Source organism: Rhineura floridana, chromosome 1, assembly GCF_030035675.1.
Source record: "Rhineura floridana isolate rRhiFlo1 chromosome 1, rRhiFlo1.hap2, whole genome shotgun sequence".
NCBI classification, from domain to species: Eukaryota; Metazoa; Chordata; class Lepidosauria; order Squamata; family Rhineuridae; genus Rhineura; species Rhineura floridana.
In genome coordinates this window covers 264,363,004-264,381,262 of record NC_084480.1, presented here as the reverse complement: position 1 = coordinate 264,381,262, position 18,259 = coordinate 264,363,004, and the positions used below count along the sequence as shown (strand labels likewise).

Sequence of the window (18,259 nt, the reverse complement as noted above, 5' to 3'; positions counted from 1 at the left end):
ATGTTCAGTGTTCCCTCCCACATGGAGTTCAAGAACAATGATTGGGCCCCCAGGAAAACTTCTAATTCTGCACATAGTGAAGAACTGATTTTACAAACAGCTTGCAAGAGTCCCCAGGAATATGCACCATGAGAATTGAGCTAAATATTTTCCTACAGCACACAGAAGAGAAAGACAAGCAACTAATTCAGTGCCAAATATATACAGAAAAATTATTTGTGTGTGTCACTTTTTATACCATTGGAAAAGTAATTAAAAAAAAAACACCAAAATGCCACATTGATACATATTCTCATTCTAAAGATATTTACAGATAACTTTACAAATTTTTATACACAATTTCATAATTAATACCTTCTGGTCACCTTTTAAATTAATGGCATCATGAATCATCAGAGGATCATAAGGCTGTCGTTGGTGCCACCTCCTGACTCTTTACTGCAGTGTAGTACACATTCATATTTGGCTCCTTCTTAGGAGAAATAAAAAAACCCCAAAAAACTGCCATGTGTGCAAATTACAGGCACTTGCCCTGAATTTCTGCAGAATGATAACAGTATTTCCATTCACTTCTCTACCAGTCACCGACAGCTACAGGTAATGCATGTGGGAACAGGGCAACCTGAGAGATGAAGCCATATGCGAATTAGGTTTGCAAATCCTTATGCATACTTATTTACTTGTGAGAAAGCACCATTGAACTCAGTGGGGCTTCCATCTGAGTAAACATGCACAGACTTGGGCTCTTAGGACATATAGATAACATTACAACAAATGGAATGTAACTACAACCGCATAGAATTCCTACATACACAGTAGGCTAATAATGAGATTTTAAGTGCTCTCATACGCCCATCATGAAAAGCCACGGCTAATGGTTTATCATGAACCTGGAGCAACAAGCCACAATTCCTCGCATAGCATGACACCTGAACATGGTTTCTTTCAAACAAATGAACTGCTCTCAGAAAGTCAAGAGCAAACCTTAGCTTCAGAACATGGTCTGTTTGGAGAGAATCATACAGAGAGTGCTTCCAAACTCACTATTTTCAAGTGGGATTCCATCACATACTTGCAAGTTCAGATTGGGTAACTATAGTTGATTTGGTGGTCTTGTGCAAACAAACCTGCTTCCCCAAAAGATCAGACTTGTTGCGATAAGGGCACTGACAGGGGAATGTACTGGAAAGTGCAGGATAACACTTGCTTTGAGACAATGTCCTCCCTGCAAACAAATCGGATAGAATGTTCATTAAAAAGCAAATGTTTTGTTTTCTGCTCTTCCTGCAAACAGGACAGGATAAATGCTCAATAAACAAGTCATCTGGAAGTGTCCTAAATCAAGGATTGCGGTTTGTTGCTTCTGCATGAGCTGGGGTGGAGCAAAGCAGGAACTATCTGCTCTTTCATGGTAAATTCTTACCCATGGCTTACTGTGGCAAACCCACTGTGAGTACAAGGTCTGATGTCATGTCCCAGCTGTACCTCCTCGCTACCACTGCCCCCAAACCTGGTGCTTTTTGAGAAGAGTGGGTGTGTCAAATTATCACTAGCACATGCAGGTACAGTATGATTGTATTAATCCAAAAATACTGGCTGAATTTCTGGAAAAAGACTTTCCCCCCTTCACACGCATTCAGTTATTTCATGCCTTAAACACTAGATATTTGTAAAAAAAAAAATCTTTTCAAAAGAAAAAAATACAATTTACAAGTGTACATAAAAGTGAATAATTAAAAGAAGATTCAAGATCATCTAACAGGGATCCACCTAACAACAATGATAAGAAAACTGTGACTGAACTATTCAGCCACACATTTGGTAGAGGAATCCACGGTCCAGGTAAAACGTGTGTTGCGTCTCTTCTGTGAGACGGTCTCGCAGGGCTGGTGCTTCCTTGGAACAGTCCGATTCCTCAGCAAAATACTGCTGAACACAAGCGTTGCATCTACGTTCATTACTTATTTCGACCTGAAACAAGAATATACAAGTTACTGAGGGGAGGATGGAAAGGGGGCTATTTTCTACATTCTGTGAACTCTGATGTTTTTGGTGCATCAGCAAACAATGCCAAGCATTTCATTCAGACTAGTCTCTGCAAGATCCTTATACAGCTCATTCTTTTCAAATTCAGATTGTGTTTACATTTGAAGTCTTATGATGGGTTCTGTTGACGTTACCGATGTTATTATTGCATTTGAGTGTTTTAAACTATTTCTATACAATTTTTACTATTCTAGAAAAGCAATTGTTCTGAATATTTTTAGATGGTATTTTAGAACCTCTGTCCTGTGGGCAGTGGTTTTTATAATTAAGGTTGCAATTTAGCCCCACTGAACTCAATGGGACTTATTTCTGAGGAAGCACATATAGGATTGCGCTATCTCTTTATCTCTTGCTATTTATTTCTTAAGCAAGAGATAAATCTTATAAATGAAGTAACGAGAGCATTTTGCTTTATTTAAAGCATATTCTGTCAAGATAGGGTATAAAATATAGAATCATTAGTATTTGTTTTCCCAAAACTAAAAAGATGTATTAAAACATTCAAGAAAAAGAGCCCAGGATATATGTCCACACTCAGACATTTTATAACTTCACATTGCTGCTTTGGGTACCCTGCAAATGTGGATTTTAGTTATTTAGGTTTTTTTTTTTTTTTTGAGTCAAGAACATTGTTTCGGGTCATTAAAAATAGAGCTGTCGATCAATTTAAAAAAGCTTGTTAACTGTATGAGTTTGCTTGATTCAATTAGCTGATTAAATCTGCATAAATGTGCAGTTTGAATCCCATCACTAAGTAATCTTGGGCACAGCTATTCACAGCCATCAGTCCCCCTGCCTCGTCTGCAATATAGGATATGATAATACCAGTTTACCCTATAGTTGTTAAGAATTAAGATAAGGCATGTGAAATGCTTTGATCATTAGTAAGCACTTTACAATTATTACTATTCTAGAAAAGCAATTGTTCTAAAGATTTTTAGATGGTATTTTAGAACACAGGAGGGGAACCTCTGTCTCCTGGGCCTTATTAGACCAACCAGCCGTGGAAGCTGGTCTGTTGTCACCAAGTAAAATGCCCAACAATTTTTTTTTAAGTTTCACCAAAATCTTAAAGCCACATTCTTTCCTCTCCCACACATTCTGCTACAATCCATTTCAATGTAGAGAGAATCCTGGATATTTTTCTGTCAATCTCTTGTTTCCTGGCCAAACAGCCCCCTGCACTACTCAGCCAATCAAATCCAAAACGATTGCTATGGCCAAGAGTTCCCACACATCTATCTCCCAAGCAGAAAGACCACGTGACAGTGTTTTGGGTTTTTTTACCTTACTGGTGCTACTTGTTTATTTGCCCCGGTTGTGCAGTTTTCCCCTCCCTTTTGTTGTTTCAGACCAGGTTGTTGTTGTTATGTGCCTTCAAGTCAACTATGACTTATGGCGACCCTATGAATCAGCGACCTCCAAGAGCAAGAGCTAGAGCAAGAGCAGGTAATGTATCCAAAATTAACTGGTCTACCTTTCTTGCAGCCCCAGGAGCTATTCTGAACATGTTCAGAGCGGTTTCCTTCAAGGCTACATCTCTAAATAGCTTGAAGCAGGTTCTTTGTAGGCAGGCAGGAGAAGGGAGTGGTAGTTAGTCTGAATAGCTTTTTCTATTGGCATTTGTTAACAGAGAGAGAGATAAAGAGAGAGATGGAGAGCAACCAACCAACCAAACAACAGTGTACAGTGTGAATCATTATAATAAACATTTTTTTAACTTTTCAAACTATTTGCACTTATTTTTGTGAATTGGCTGGGGGATGTTATAGGAGAATTGGGAGGAGAAATGGTGACCTGTAGTCCTATATTTGATAGTCTGTTGAGAGTGGGGGTAGTGGGTGAAGGTGAGTAATTTTCCAATTCCTACTCATGCCACTTGCTCTCAAGGGCCTTCAGAAAGCAAGTCTCCACTTTCCTAACGTCCCACCCACCTTTCTGTTCTATAAGCCCACAAGATTGCTGTGAAAGAGTTGGGAGAAGGCAGTGGATCATTGTTCCTACCCGTTCACTCCGCTCGACGTCTAAGGCCCTTCTCCGGGTCCCAACCCATACAGAGGCCCGTAGAACAGTAACAAGATCTAGGGCCTTTTCGGTGGTGGCCCCCGAATTATGGAATGCCCTCCCAGATGAGATACGCCTGGCACCTTCTCTGTCATCTTTTCGGCGCCAGGTAAAAACCCACCTCTTCACCCAGGCATTTTAAAGTATTTAAGCTTTTAATCTTATTTTTTTTAGTTTTCTTTCACTTTGTTTATATAATGTTTATATTGTCTGCGCAATACACACTTGCTGTATTTTCAATATTGTGGTTTTATCATGTTGTACACCGCCCTGGGAGCTGCTAGCTATAGGGCGGTTTAGAAATGCAACTAAATAAAATAAATAAATATTCCAACCCAGCTTTTGCTCCCTTGCTAAAGCTGAAATCTGAAACCCACTTACATGGCAGTAAGCCCCAGTGAATCCAATAGGACTTAGTAGTAGATATGGTTAGGATTGCACTGTAAGGTGGTGACTTTCCCAATTAAAAACTCCTCTTCTACAAGCTTGTTTGCTCACAAAGGCTTTTGGAAAGTTAGGAGGAGATTGCAGTAAGTATATCTCCTGTACTGCCACCCGGACTCCTCTTTCTGCAAGTATGTTTGCTCAGAGGGGCTTTTATAAAGTTGGGGGGAAAGAGAATATTGTGGCCATAAGTCTCTGCTCTCCTATGTCCCATCACTTTCTTCTTCTGCAAGTTTGTTTGTTCACAAGGTGTTTTTTGGGGGAATGGTTGGGTTGTGGCTGCATTCCTCTTCCGTTTGTTTGCCCAGGAGAGTCAATGGAAAGTTGGCAGGAAGTGGCAGATCGTTGTTGTACTCCAGCTTTTGATCTCCTTGCTAAGGCTGCAATCCTAACCCCACTGACCTGGTAATAACAACTAGACATACTTCTGAGTACACACATTTGGGACTGCATTGGAAAGTAGTGACTTGCCCAACTGAAAATTATGTTGTTCTTTAAAAGGTAAAGCTGCTACATATTAAAAAGCAATTCCACCACAGATGCAGACTAGGACAGGTCTCAACTTAAAAGGCTTGTAGAAAGAGGAAAGTCTTCAAAAGGTGCCGAAAAGATAACAGAGATGGCACCTGCCTAATATTTAAGGGGAGGGAATTCCACAGGGTAGGTGCCACCACACCAAAGGTCTGTTTCCTATGTTGTGCAGAACGAACTTCCTGATAAGATGGTATCTGCAGGAGGCCCTCACCTACAGAGTGCAGTGATTGACTGGGTATATAAGGGGTCAGACGGTCTTTCAGGTATCCTGGTCCCAAGCTGTATAGGGCTTTGTACACCAAGACTAGAACTTTGAACTTGGCCTGGTAGCAAATGGGCAGCCAGTGTAATTGTTTCAGCAGCGGGAAGACATGTTGCGATACCCTGCCCCAGTGAGCAGTCTCACCACAGCATATTGCAGCAGTTGCAGCTTCTGGACCAACCTCAAGGGCAGCCCCACATAGAGTGCATTACAGTAATCCAGCTTGGAGGTTACCAGTGTGTGGACAACAGTGGTCAGGCTATCCCGGTCCAGAAACGGCCGCAGCTGTCTTACTAGCTGAAGCTGGTAAAAGGCACTCCAAGCCACTGAGGTTACCTGGGCCTCTAGTGACAAAGATGGATCCAGGAGCAACCCCAGACTATGGACCTGCTCTTTCAGAGGGAGTACAACCCCATCCAAAGCAGGCAACTGACCAATTATCCGAACTGGGGAACCACCAACCCACAGTGCCGCCATCTTGCTAGGATTCAGTTTATTGGCCCTCATCCAGCCCACCACCGAGTCCAGGCAGCGGTCCACGGCTTCCACGGCCTCTTCTGATTCAGATGTTACAGAGAAATTGAGCTCGGTATCATCAGCATACTGCTGACACCTCGCCCCAAAGCTCCTGATGACCACTCCCAAGGGCTTCATAGAGATGTTAAACAGCATGGGGGACAAGATGGTACCCTGCGGCAGCACACAGCACAACTGCCAGGGGGCCAAAGAACAGTCACCCAATGCTATTCTCTGAGAACGACCCTGGAGATAGGATCTCAACCACTGTAAAACAGTGCCTCCAATACCAATCTCACCAAGTCGGCCCAGAAGGATACCATGGTCATTGGTATCAAAAGCCGCTAAGAGATCAAGTAAGAATAACAGGGTCGCACTCTCCCTGTCTTTCTCCCAATAAAGGTCATCCATCAGGGTGACCAAGGCCGATACAGTCCCATAACAAGATCTGAACCCAGACTTGGATGGGTCAAGGTAATCTGTTTCATCCAAGAGTACTTGCAAGTGCTATGCCACAACACTCTCAATCACCTTCCCTAGGAAGGGGGTATTTGCAACCGGTCGGTAGTTGTCACAAACCAATGGGTCCAGGGTGGGCTTTTTCAGGAGTGGTCAAATCACTGCCTCTTTCAAGGTGGCTGGAACCACTTCCTCTCACAATGATGCATTGACAACAGCCTGGATCCACTCGGTCAAACCCCCTCGGCAAGCTTTAATAAGCAAAGAAAGGCAAGGGTCAAGAGGACATGTTGCTGGCTGCATCATCGCAAGCACCTTGTCTCCATCATCAGGCTGCATCAACTGAAACTATTCCCAAGAAGTTGCAGCAGACGTTGCACTGGACACCTCATTGGGGACTACAGTAGATGTGGAGGGGCCATCAAGACTGCTATGGAGGCAAGCAAGTTTACCCTCAAAGTGCCTTGCAAACAATTCACAGTGGGCCTCCGAAGGGTCTAAAACTCCACTTCCTGGAGTTGATGTCAACAGACCCCTGACAATATGGAAAAGCTCCATTGGACGGTTACTTGAGGATGCGATGGAGGCAAAGAAGTGGGCCTTCTTCACCGCCCTCACTGCCACAGAGTAGGCACGATTATGATGTTTTACTCATGCCCGATCAGCCTCACAGCACATCTTTCGCCACTTGCACTCTAGCCATCGTCCAGCCTATTTCATTGCCCTTAGCTCACTGGTGTACCAAGGTGCAAGCCGGGATCCACAATGTGGGAGAGGGTGCTCGGAGGCAACCGTGTCATGAGCCCGATGTGCCTCACTGTTCCACAGCGTGACAAGGGCTTCAACAGGGTCACCTGCTCTAACTACTGAGAACTCCCCCAGGGCATTCAGGAATCCTGTGGATTCCATTAGGCTCTGGGGGCAGACCATCTTAATCTGTCCACCACCCCTGCAGGGAAGGATTGGAGCCATAAGTCTAAACTTCACCAGGAAGTGATCTGACCATGACAATGGGATGACATCCACCCCCTTATCTCCAGATCACCCCTTCCTCCATCTGGAGCAAAAACCAAGTCAAGGGTGTGCCCTGCCCTATGTGTCGGGCTATTGACAACTTGAGACAGCCCCATGGTAGTCAAGGAGGCCATGAAGTCCTGAGCCGGAACACTAGAGGCAGCCTCAACATGGACATTGAAATCATCCAGCACTATCGTTCTGGGCTCCTCCAACACCACAGCCGAGACTGCCTCTGCCAGCTCGGTCAGAGAAGCTGCCAGGCAGCATAGTGGATGGTACACCAGCAGCAACCCTAGTTTACTGTCTCCTTGGCCCAACACAAAGTGCAGGCCCTCACAGCCAGCTCCAAGACAGAGTGGTTTCCTGGTGACTGAGATGGAAGTTCTGTAGACCACAGCAACTCCTTCCCCCGCCATCCCTGCAGCCTGTGCTGGTGTTGCACCGAGTATCCAGGTGGGCAAAGTTGGATCAGATCAACTCCTCCCAGCTCACCCACCCAGGTCTCGGTAATGCACACCAAATCGGCACCTTCATCCACAATCAAATCATGGATGAGAGTGCTCTTATTGTGTACCGATCTGGCGTTAAACAACAAGACACATGGGCCAGCGGGCACAGCAGATGAGCAACAAGGAACCCATCCATGAGAGGAGTGGCAGCAAGGAACAAGGCGCAGATAGCCTTGCCTTCACCTTCTCTGGTAATTCACCACCTCCCCGTGGCTATATTTCCCTCTGCCCCGTAATCACTGAAATTGGGGTGGCATCAGCCATGTTCCTCCTTACTAAGACTCCTCCTAAACACCTAATATGGACCCAAAACGAGCCCACCAACAAAACCTGTCGGAGCCAATTATTCCAGTAGGCCTCTGTGAGTATTGGGAACAGTCATACCCATTCAAACTTTTTCACACAGGGCCCATCTACTCCCCCTCCTGTATCACACCCAGGGAGGGCCTGCCTTCTGCCAGTTACAGACTCTCACTCTGAAGGCATCTGGCAGTTTTCTCCTATCGTTCAGTTTATTGCACAGGCTCCCACCCTCTGCAGGATCTACACATGCACCACACACCCTCCCCACCACCAATCTCCTCTGGATTGATTGTATTCATTTTTAACTGAATAGTTTATTTGTTTTTAATGGATTGTCATCTGCCCTGATGTTTTGGTGATAGGGAGCAGAAGAATCTAAATGAATAACTCAATAGCAAGAATGCTGGGGGGAAAAAAATAACCAGAAGGTACATAAATGCTTTCAGGTTTTAATGAAAGTTAGCAAATACATTTCTTTTTCACCTCCAGCTTTCAGCTTTAAAGAGTGCTGAGTGTTTCACAGTTTGGATAGTGAAAGGCCCATTAGTTCTGAATACAGCCCATTTGCAACCGATACTGATACCAATTATCTTATTGTGAATCCAAGTGGGCAGGCTGCCACACCACAGACAGATAAGCATCTTGAAAGTGGCGGATGGCACAGTTCACTGACTACCCAAATTGTTTTCTGCAGCTAGGCTTTTAATGGAAATTCACCTTGATCACTGAAATTCTTCATTCTTTAGAGCCTGTTTGCACTCTGTGACTGTTTTTGTACCCTCTCTCTCCAGGGATAACCAGGAGGGATAACACAGTCAGCTCCCTTGAAGCAAGTCAGACAATAAGCCCAGGGTTGACTGCTACTCTGCTCTGCCTGACAGTGGCTCACTGGGGTTTCAGACAGAGGTTCACATCCTCTTTTAAAGCTGGATATTCTAGAGCTTGAATCTGTGAACTACTGTCGTTCTCCTAACATCGCACATGCTAAATCGCATATCACCTGGTCAGTAAGAAGATGAGTACACAATACAAAAAAATGCACTGAAAGATCTAAAAATTATATATGCATCTTATTTTTCCGTTTTTGGTTCTGTATTTCAGGCTTAACCTATTCACTAAACCTCTTGTTTAGAGCTAGATTTATGTGTTCAGGTATCTTAAAAACTGCCTGCACCACTAGTTGCTAGTTCTACTCAGACTAGACCTATTGAAATTAATAGACATGATTAACTTAGATCCACTAATTTCAATGGGTCTACTCTGAGTAAAATGTAGTTGGCCGCAACCCATTGCTTTCAACATACTGTTGATAAGAATATGGAAAACTCTTTTTGTTTTTGAACTCCAGACATGCTATTGCATCAAACTGCAGGCAGCAGTAAAGGCTGTGCAAGGCAAAAAATTACTTCAGCTCATTCCTGGAATGTCATTTCAGCTCTTCCTTTCAGAGTTGAAGACCTTACCTGTCCCCTGATTGTGCAAAACCCAAATACATTTTACACGGACAGCTGCATCTAGTGCTCCCAGCCAGGTAATGAACTTACACTCAAGAATGTGGGATATGTCTTACTGCACAAGTGGGCAGTCTCCAGGCTGCATGATTTTTTAAATAATAATAATAATAATAATAATAATTATTATTATTATTATTATTATTATTATAGTAGAACCTCAGGGTCCACTAGCCAGAGCCAGATCCAAATCCAAAGCCCAGGATGTTTACAGTTCCAGAATAGAGTCCACTCCTTTCACACAAAAATCCATTCTTGGCTTCCTACCAAGCATTTTTAGGTTTGCCACCCTAATTTAGAGAGGAAAGGAGAGATCTTTTTGATATTGCTGTTGGGAACAATTGGGAGTGAGAAACTCTTGCCAATCTACAGCAAATCCAGGAGATCATGATCTACATTCTGCCCACAAGACATGAGACTCATAACTTCTCCCATACCCACAGTAGGATGCTACTTTTTTGGTAGGTGGAAGCTACCAGTACAGACTGCAGAGTCCCTCACATCTGAACTGTGCCCACTAGGACCACTGAAACAGCCTTTGGCTGAAATCAGCCTGTCTTGGGATGTCTTTATCTTTCTCTTCAAAATAGAGAAAATATTCTGCTACAAAAAGGTGGGGAGCATTCATTGGTAGATTGGTTATCAGTCACATAATGCAAAGTGACTGTGCCAACAAATTTTTAAATGTGTTTTGCACTTTGAGGGGGTTAGAGATAATGAAATGGTTAGTAATCTCATGCCAAATCTATCTGAGCAGCGGATTAAATTTTCAGTGCAAGTAGAAGGATTAATGTTGTCCCTTTGACCAAACTCTTCCTTACAAACTTTACAGGCTTTAACTCACTAAGTTCCTGGGGGGTTGTTGGTAGGAGCAAGTGTCAACAAGTCCACCTATGAAATCAACTGAAAATACAACATAGTTCAACATGAAATTGGGGGAATCAAAGTGTACACACTGCCTTAAAGCTAATGTAAATGAAAAACAGTGTCAGTTAGAGCTGTGTGTGAATGGGCATGCATACACACACTCCTGAAATGTTAAAAATATTCTGACACTTTAAAGTCACCAGTACACACACACACACACACACACACACACAGAGAGAGAGAGAGAGAGAGAGAGAGAGAGAGAGAGAGAGAGAGAGAGAGAGAGAGAGAGAGAGAGAGAGAGAGAGAGATGTAACCTGAACTTTCAGTACTAAACAAAGCTGCCATTGATTATGACATTCTATGGATGCAGATAGGATACCACTCTATCCCTATTTCTCTTTGGTGGAAGTTCTATATGCCTAGCAATTAGAATGGCAGCCAGTTCCATTCAGTGCTGACATTCTTCACAGCTACGTCAGGGGCAAATTTCCTCCCAATGCCCTGAAGAGGTGAAAGAGGGAGGTTTGTCATGTGCAGGAATGCTGCCCCCACCCTCAAGCAACCCAGTCTTTCCTCCAAGTGGCAACCCACAATTGTAGGACAGCATTGATGCTGCTGAGTAAGAAACTTTTTTGGGGTCATTACAATTGGCCAGTGGCACTCTCCTTTTGTTTTGCCTGCTTCATGCTGCCCTGGCAAGGAAGCATATTGATTTATTAATGTGGCTAGAGATGCTATTGCTGGCACAGCTGGTGCGGGCAGGCAGGGACTGCAAATCAGGACACTGGGAATATCTACATCCAAGTACAATTACTATCTATCAAAGTAGGCTTTTAAAATGCAGGCTTTTTGACATTTAAAGAGTTAATGTATGGACAACATAAACCTACTTATAAACTCTCCAGTGAAAATTGTATCATTTACTCCAAAGGTGGCATCTGCAAACCTATTTTATCTATCTCATGCCTGGTTGATGTCTGCAGGTAATAGCTATTACAGGTTCTCAAGAAGATGGAAATAGGGTTGAATTTGGAAAGTCACAAATGCTGGGAATATCATCAAATGTAGACACCATTATATCTTCTATACAGTCAAACAGCCTATGCATTAAGAAACAATTTAGCAGCACTGATACATTCCTACTACGAAAAGAGCCCTGCGTGGAATCCAGTTATTAAGTAACGTCTTGTGGAGATGAAGAGATGATTTTTCAGCTACCTGCAGATCACTGCTGGTTGCTGGAGAAACTAGTAGTTTTAGCCACTACCGCCTGTAAAAGATTATTTATCTTCCAATGACAGCTGCTTTGTGGCTGTGCAGGATTCACAATGGCTGGCACAATACAATGTGGTGGAAAACTATCTACGTCACCTTAAATAGCGAAGGTAATGCTGCGGGAAATTGGTACCAAAGGAAGCAATAAAACAATGTAGGAATAAGCAACAGTTGGCAGTGAGTCCTCTTTGCCCCTTTCCCTAATGTCCCAAACCAGCAACTTCTCCTACTCCTACTCCTCTTTTGGAAGGGAGGAGGAAGACCATAAAAGGAACAGGTGGGTGGTACAGCTTGTAGTTTCCTGCTATATCCTATCCCTCTTGAAAATATCTGTAAGGATGATAGCTAGGACTAAAAGTCTCCTTTTACATGTTAGAAAAATATAGATGAGCATTAGAAGCATACGGATGGGTAGTGGGTCAACTGACAAGGGAGGAGGACTGTGTCACCTGAACCCCCCATGAAATGCGAAAGAAAGAAGGGCAGTGATTCTGCTGTAAACATCTCACATGAAAGCAGCCTGTGTCTTTGATGCCAGGTGGAGTCTGGCCTCTTTGCCCAGCTTCTTGAGATTAACAAGCGATGGTGTTTTGTCAGCTAGGCTGCTGTTTTATCTACATTTATTGATGCCTACATGATTTTAACTGTAGTGCTTATTAGCCACTTGGAGAGCCATTTACAATATAAAGATGTGACACACGTCATTTAACAAAACAACAAGAACATGGTGTTCTTCGTAAGACAACAAAGTGTTCTCAGTCCCCTCTTATGTTGGAGGACACAGCTTAGAGCTGCTCTTGGTCTCTCCTCATGGGAGTGGGGGTGGCAGCTGAGGACAACCTATCCCACCCCACCCCCTTCAACAGACCAATTATTGGTTCCTAGAATCTCCTTACTTCAGTGGTTTTGCTGCTACTTTGTTTCCTACGCAGTCTTCCTCTATTCTGAAAGTCGTCCTACTCCTCTCTTTCCTACCCAGCGGTCTCTGCAGCTTATAATGAGGAAGCGCACCTCCTGCTTCTTCTATGCCTCTGCTCTCTGACACCCACCAATATTAAGTCTCTGTGTCTGTGTGTGTGTGTTATGTGCCTTCAAGTCGATTATAACTTATGGCGACTCTATGAATCAGTGACCTCCAGTAGCATCTGTTGTAAACCACCCTGTTCAGATCTTCTAATCCATCTCGTTTCCTCTTTTTCTACTCCCTTCCGTTTTCCCCAGCATTATTGTCTTTTTTAATGAATCATGTCTTCTCATTATGTGTCCAAAGTATGATAACCTCAGTTTCATCATTTTAGCTGCTAGTGATAGTTCTGGTTTAATTTGTTCTAACACCCAATTATTTGTCTTTTTCATAGTCCATGGTATCTGCAAAGCTCTCCTCTAACACCACATTTCAAATGTCTGTTTTTCTCTTATTCACTTTTTTCACTGTCCAGCTTTCACATCCATACACAGAGATCGGGAATACCATGGTCTGAATGATCCTGACTCTGGTGTTCAGTGATACATCTTTGCATTTGAGAATCTTTTCCAGTACTCTCATAGCTGCCTTCCCAGTCCTAGCCTTCTGATTTCTTGACTATTGTCTCCATTTTGGTTAATGACTCTACCAGCGTATTGATAATCCTTGACAAGTTCAATGTCCTCATTATCAACCTTGAAGTTACATAAGTGTTCTGTTGTCATTACTTTAGTCTTCTTGATGTTCAGCTGTAGTCCTGCTTTTGTGCTTTCCTCGCTAACTTTCATCAGCATTCATTTTGATCATTATTATTTTCTGCTAGTAGGATGTTATCGTTTGCATATCTTAAATTATTGATATTTCTCCCTCCAATTTTCACACCTCCTTCATCTTGGTCCAATCCTGTTTTCCATATGATATGTTCTGCATATAGACTAAACAAATAGGGTGATAAAATTCACCCGTCTCACACCCTTTTCAACTGGGAACCAATCGGTTTCTCCTTATTCTGTCCTTATAGTAGCCTCTTGTCCACAGTATAGGTTGTGCATCCACAATCAGATGCTGTCGCACCCTCATTTCTTTTACCCTCCATAGTTTTTCGTGATCTACACAATCAAAGACTTTGCCGTAATCTATAAAACACAGGGTGATTTTCTTCTGAAATTGCTTAGTCCTTTCCATTATCCAACATATGTTTGCAATATGATCTCTGGTGCCTCTTCCCTTTCTAAATCCAGCTTGGACATCTGTTCCATATATGGTAACAGCCTTTGTTGTAGAAATTAATTATTATTATTTTACTTGCATGGGATATTAAGGCAATAGTTCGATAATTACTGCATTCCCTGGGATCCCCTTTCTTTGGAATTGGGATGTATATCGAGTGCTTCCAGTCTGTGGGCCATTGTTTAGTTTTCCATATTTGTTGACAAATGTTTGTCAAAATTTGGACAGATTCCACCTCAGTAACTTGTAGCAACTCTATTGGTATGCCATCTGTTCCTGGTGATTTGTTTCTTCCAAGTATTTTAAGAGCAGCTTTCACCTCACATTCTAAAATTTCTGGTTCTTCATCATACTGTTCCTCCATGAATGACTCTGTCATCCTTGCATTTCTTTTATAGCGTTCTTCAGTTATTGCTTCCATCTTCCTTTTATTTTATTTTATTTAAGTCTCATTGATATCACTTGCTTAGACCTTGAATTTTAGCTCCTAATTGCTTTTGCTACATCACGTCTCACTATTAAAGCAACCCCGTTTCTTCTTAATTTCTCATTTTCTGCATAAAATATTTTGTAGTTGCCTGACTGAAAGGGTCCGATACCCATCCATTTTAATTCACTCACACCAAGTATTGTAATAATATGTTCCATTTCTTGCTTGACTATTTCTAACTTTCCCTGGTTCATGCTTCTCACATTCCATGTTCCTATTGTGTACATTGTACAACTCTGGACTCTCCTTTTCCATATGTGTGCTTCAGTCCCTGGGCTTCCCTTCGGCTTTGCCCAACTGCGTCATTAGTCGCAGCGCTACTCGTACTTGTCCGTTGTTCTTCCCCAGCAGCTCAATGAGTGCCATCTGACCTGGGGGTCTCATCTTCCAGCACTATCTTGTGTTGCATTTGGGATGGTCTGTTCATAGGGTTTTCATGGTAAGAGGTATTCAGAAGTGGTTTGCCATTGCCTTCCTCTGAGTCTGGATGCATCTTAGTCTGGTGTCTCAGCTTTGACCATTCTGCATTGCTCTCAGCTTCTTCGACACTCTCAAACCACCTCACCGTGTTAAGGTGTGCATCCGAAGAGGAGGATATTAAGTCTACCTGGGCTTAATTCCAGCCAGCTGGGAGCCAAACCGCCTCACTGTCTCTCCCAGAATAACCACAAATAATAAAAAGCGACCACTTGTAACAACTTATATTACTTACAGTGCAATCCTGTAATGTTTATTCAAAAGTAAGTCTAACTGAGTTCAATAGGAGAGGTAAATGAATACTGGAGGAGGAGGAGATAGAAGAAGAGGAAACAGAAGGTGAGAAACAACTCTTGGTCTTACCTTCACTGTAGATACACTAAACTAATGATGATGTAGCATTCATGAATGCACACCGACATGAATAGTGGTTGCCTGTGCAGTTGCTAGATGTTGGTTCAGCCAAGGTAAATAACAGGATAGCAGTGTGCTGAAAACTGAGTTGAAGAGTGATACCTTTGACTAATTAAAAGAAAATTACTTTTCTGGGTTTGTCCAACAGGAAGTGCTCCTCTCCAAAAAACTGTCTCCTTTCCTAAAATCTAGAGCTTTTCATAAAATGCATTCACAGAGTGTTTCCAGGACAGAATAGATTCATCCTTTTTTTAAAAAAAACAAAACCCCTTGTTTTTTGTAATGTTGCTTTCCACTTTCCACACACGCACATATACACAAGGCTTTCCCAACAGAAATTGCCTTGTGTTCTCATTGAAATTCAGTAGCAACTTGTCTCACTTTCAGTGGCATTTAGACTGAGATTTGAGACAGCACAAGGACCTGTCACCTTTAAAACTCCTAAGGCACAAAAGGAAAGCCACAGACACCACATCAAGCTATCATATCTGATGAAGCATCATCCTGTGTAGCTGTAAGTGCAAATAACTGGTAGCATTTTATATATAAAAAAGCCACTCTAATCAAATCATGGCAAGCTATCAGGCCAATTCTATATGAAACAACCCCGCCCCACAAACAAATATTCAGGTACTTTCTCTCCTCCCACACACTCCCACTCCACGTGCCTCAAATGAAACAAAAGCTGATATTCTCTTTTGCAGTTGTGTCCTATACAGAGAAAAGCCCAAGAGAAAAACCAAGCCCTGCATGCTAATATGCTGCGAAAGGCAAACTAATTCACTCTTAAACAAAACAAACAGACATGTAAAATATCATTGAGGAGATTTATCTAAACTGAAACCCAAGACTATTCACCAGTATATAATTAAGTTAATTTATGGGCAGGGCACATAAGGTGTAGGGCCTGATTAATTAAGTCTATAATCTATTCTGCACCACACATTGCCTCATAATATATACAATAATTACCTCTCCACCAAGGCTGCCATAATACAGGCAATGCAGCTGTTAAGATGGAGGTCTTGTGTGGGGAAAGCCAAGGTAGGCAAAGTCTTAAAAAGGAGGCTCGAGGTAGAGAAATCGATTAAACGATACAATATGCTGCCCAGCGATCAGCAGAACATGACAACGTGATATATACCAAAATGCATTGTGCTTACTGCATTATGTAGAAACCTATCCACCCCAAGCATCATTTTGAAATGATGCCTCTATTTTAATTTTTTTTATTGTCCTTGCTTCTGTCCCTTCTGCTTCCACCTCCAAGATGGGGAAAAATGCTTCTAATATTGACAACTGATGATTGAAAGTGAAGCATAGAAATTGTAGGAAGAAAAAGTGACACTTAACATAATGAGACCTCTTTAGATTGATGGCAGTACAAATGTCTGGGGAGTGGGAAATGATCCAGTGGCCTGGGTCTTCATGCTAAATGGCTTGACCAGCTTCACAAGTACGGCATGCTCCACCTGCCACACTCTTGCCAACAAGGTAATTTTCATATGCATGGGAATTTTACTGAGGCGTAGCCATGCCAGTCTCTTGAAGCAAAAACAGCAGAGTCTTAAGACATCTTAGTCTTTAAGGTGCCACAAAATTGTTTGGGCCAAACAACATGGTTACACTTAATGCACAGCATGCAACTATGTCTCCTGATTTTCATTAGTTAATTACAGGTGAGGAGAGTCCTCATGTTTTTATCAATACAATGGGACACATAGAGATTTATCTTTTCCTACCTAGCCTCAATCAGGATGAAAAGCATCTCCTTCCCTGTGCAGTTTACACCAATGGGCAACTTTTTCTAAGCCTCCTCTCTCTCTCTCTCTCTCTCTCTCTCTCTGTGTGTGTGTGTGTGTGTGTGTGAGAGAGAGAGAGAGAGAGAGAGAGAGAGAGAGAGAGACGGGGGGGGAATTCATCCTGATTGCAGGGAGGGGAGAGAGAGAAACTAAAGAAAAGCTTGCATACTACACATTAAGGATAACACGTTGTTTAGGGCTTTCTGAATGAAAATCACTCCTGTAATTAAAACTGCAAGGTGGAAAAGATATACACTCAAGTCTATACACAAGTCAGACATTAACATGTCATCCAAACATGGGATTCACTTGTGGCATACCCAGGATAGAGGGGGCAGCACCTATCTTCCAACATTTTGCAGGTAGTGCAAAATGTTATGCTAGTGTTATGAAATGTGTTTGTTCTTTTCGTTGAAAATCTGCTAGAAAAGCAAAAAGTTCCTATAATATATCAACATTTCAAATTGAAACTCATCAGCTGCAGAATGTAGATTGGCAGGCTATGCACACTAGGTGGCATTTTCATGTTCATCTGTGCATATTTAAATAGACAGTATGCATCTACTCCTACCTTGCACCAAAAGGTTTAATTTCTGGAACAAAACAGGGGAAACCTCTGGCCCTCCAGATGCCATTGCACTCCAATGGCCAGCATCCCCAGCCTGTTGTAATCTAACAACGTCTAAGAACGTAAAAAGAATTTGCTGGATCAGGCCAGTGGCCCATCTAGTCCAGCATTCTGTTCTCATAATGGCCAACCAGATACCTATGGGAAGCCCCAGGCTGGTGCCAGACTGCTACGGGCCCCTGGGCAGCAGACGGCTATGCCCCCAATGTATACATGTGTGCATTTTGATAACCCGGTTATGTTCCCTGTTGTGTCACTGTGTCACAGGCATGCCTGCCATCACCCAAGATGGCAGCAGGGGTGTCAACAATCCCCCTCTGCCATTTTAGGTGGTGGCATGCATGCATGCTGATGCGGTGACACCTCTGCTGCCATCTTGGTCTTATAGGCCCCTTCCAACCCTCTGCTCCATGCAGTAATTTAAGTTAATGCATACCCGACAGG

At 42.7% G+C, this 18,259-nt stretch overlaps 1 protein-coding gene across 1 annotated transcript in view; it reads right to left on the bottom strand.

Annotated features, from left to right (window-relative positions):
* Nucleotides 1-1,945: 1,945 nt before the first annotated feature.
* Nucleotides 1,946-18,259, bottom strand: part of NKAIN3 (sodium/potassium transporting ATPase interacting 3) — a 332,467-nt gene continuing 316,153 nt past the window's right edge. The window contains exon 6 of the mRNA XM_061599855.1: nucleotides 1,946-1,971. The gene's annotated coding sequence lies outside the window, so the exon portion shown is untranslated. The remainder of the gene's footprint in view (nucleotides 1,972-18,259) is intronic.